This window comes from Rhinolophus ferrumequinum, chromosome 12 (assembly GCF_004115265.2).
Source record: "Rhinolophus ferrumequinum isolate MPI-CBG mRhiFer1 chromosome 12, mRhiFer1_v1.p, whole genome shotgun sequence".
Lineage (NCBI taxonomy): Eukaryota > Metazoa > Chordata > Mammalia > Chiroptera > Rhinolophidae > Rhinolophus > Rhinolophus ferrumequinum.
The window spans coordinates 82,271,004-82,273,446 of record NC_046295.1 but is presented as its reverse complement, the minus strand read 5'-3'; positions in this window follow the sequence as shown (position 1 = coordinate 82,273,446).

The following is a 2,443-nucleotide window of genomic DNA, read 5'->3' as shown; positions in this document are numbered from 1 at the left end:
ACAAGAGCTAAAATGTGGGAGCACCCCCAGTGTCCCCTGACAGAGGACCGGACACACCAAACGGGGTCCCTCCACACAGTGGAATGTCACAGCCCTGAAAGGAAGGAGGTCCTGACACCCGCTACCACGTGGACGGACCCTGAGGACACTGTGCTCAGTGAAACGAGCCCGTCCCAGAAGGACAAACCCTGCAGGACCCCCTCACAGGAGGTCCCCAGAGGAGTCAGATTCAGAGACAGGAAGTAGATGGGGGTCAAGGCTGGGGAGGGGAGGGGAGTGAGTGTTCAACAGGGTCAGAGTTCCAATTTGGGGAGATGAGAAAGCCTGGAGATGAGGGAGGGGGTGGCCGCACGACAGGGTGACTGCACCTAAGCTAAGGGCCACTGAGCTGGCACTTAAAAATGAGTAAGATTGTCAATTACCCGTGTATTTTCCCCCACAATAAAAGCAAAGAAGCTCAGAGGACAATCCAGAGGCACAATGGGATCTCTGGGAGGTCCTGGACAAGATAGCAAAGCGGAGCTGGCTCAGCCCATGTGCCTCCTGCAGGGGAGCAGGAGGGGGCCAGTGGGGGCCAGGATCACTGGGTGAGGTAGCCCAGCCTGAGCTGGGGTTTCCCCTCTGTACCACGGGGCTGAGGGTCGTGGTGAGTGCCCGCAAGTGTGGGCAGATCCTGACATGAAATAATGATGCTGGAGAAAGCACCTGCCTTGTGTCACCACTGCGACCCCTAATTAGGAACCCAAGAACTTGGCACGAGAGGTATCCCAGATAAGGCTGATTCTGCCAAGGAACAGAGAGGGCCCCTCACGAGAGGGGGGGGAATATCCGCTGCAAAGTCAGACACCAGACTGTGTGCTCTCAGCGGGGCGGGGGGAGGGGGGCACAGCAGGCATCTGTGTGGCCCTCGGTCTCTTCATCTGCACAGTGGGGTTAATAACAGTACCCGAGCCTCAGGCTCTCTGTGCCTGGCACACACACAGCAGCTTTAAAAGTGAGCTGAAATGAAAGCCTGTTGAATAAGCCGTGGAACGATGGCTTCGAGGAGATCCAGCGTGACTATGAAAAAGCGTGTTGCAGAAGTGTGTTTAATAGTCCAGGCACACACTCATGAGATAGTGTTAGATGAGAACGAGCAATTAAAGGATGAGCCTGTGTTACCGGCTGACACTCACCTCCTCACCTCCTGGAGGCGAGGCAGGGCCCAGTTCTGCTGCCTTGCGGCAGCTCCCCTGTTCTTTGGGCGCAGCTCCAGGCCCTGAGCTGTTTGGTAATTGCTCGTGAAAAAATGAATGAGTGGATGTGAATGAATGGAGAGTGGCTCCAATTTTGTGAAGCAAGATGCATATTATAAGCCAGTAGAGAAAACACCGGAAGGAGATGCCCCAGATACTAATAAGCCACATCTGTCTGGGGATTTATCTTCTTTTTTGCATGATTCCCCCCATTTTTCGCATTCCCAAAGTGCTGCAGTGAACGTGTGAGACTCTTGCCTTTGGAGAAAAGGTCAGAGTAGATGGATGTTTGCTGGTGTGGGGGTGGAGGGGGGCGTCCCGGCCCTGTGCCCTCTGGCCCTTCTGCCAGGCAGGATGGGTCATCAGAGGGATGTTCCTAACCCCACAGACAGAGGACTGAGCTGGGCACTGGAGGCCCCAGGCACTGAGGAATGTGTTTATTTAAACCCCTCCGCACCCACCCACCCGGAGAGGATGGAGGAGGCAGTGCAGGGTCCAGGAAGGGCCCTCCCTTCCTCCCTCCCTCCCTCCCTCCCCTCCTGCCCTCCTCCCCTGCCCCTCTGCTCTGGCACACAGGACCTCTTGCGAGGGACAGAAGGGAAAGTGAGGCCCTCTCTCTCGTCAGCCAGGCGCTGGCCCTCTGTAACAAAGTGATTCTGTACTTGAGAAAGCAGAGGGTATGAGAAAAACTGCCCGTTACAGGGTTTTACATTTGGAGGGAAAATGCTGGGCCTTGCTGGGTCGCGCAGGAGGGGCCTGCACAAAAGCCGCTTTGTTTCCCCCCCAGTGCCCCACAATGGCACAGAAAGAAATTATCTTTTCAGCGAAAGATTAAGCAGGCTGGCTCGTTTTCATGTGGCTGATGCGGTGGACCCCTCTCCTGCCCCAGGCCTGGGCAGGCGTCTTGGAGGCAGAGGCAGTGCTCCTAGGAGCTGACAGTGCAGCGGGGGGCAGAGGAGGGGAGGCCATCAGCAGCCCTGCTGACTGAGCCACTGTTGCCCCAAGTTACAGATGAGGAAACTGAGGCAGCCAGGCAGCAGGCCCTTCCAGGGTGGAGGTGGGGCCCTCTCTGCCTTGGGAAAGGGTTGTCAGAGGGAGGGGGCCAGGGCCACCCTGGCGGCATCAGGTGATAAACCCCGAGGGGGATGCATGGTGAAACCCGTCTGCACTCTCACCCACCTGCCTGGCCCCCGCCCAGGCTCACACCC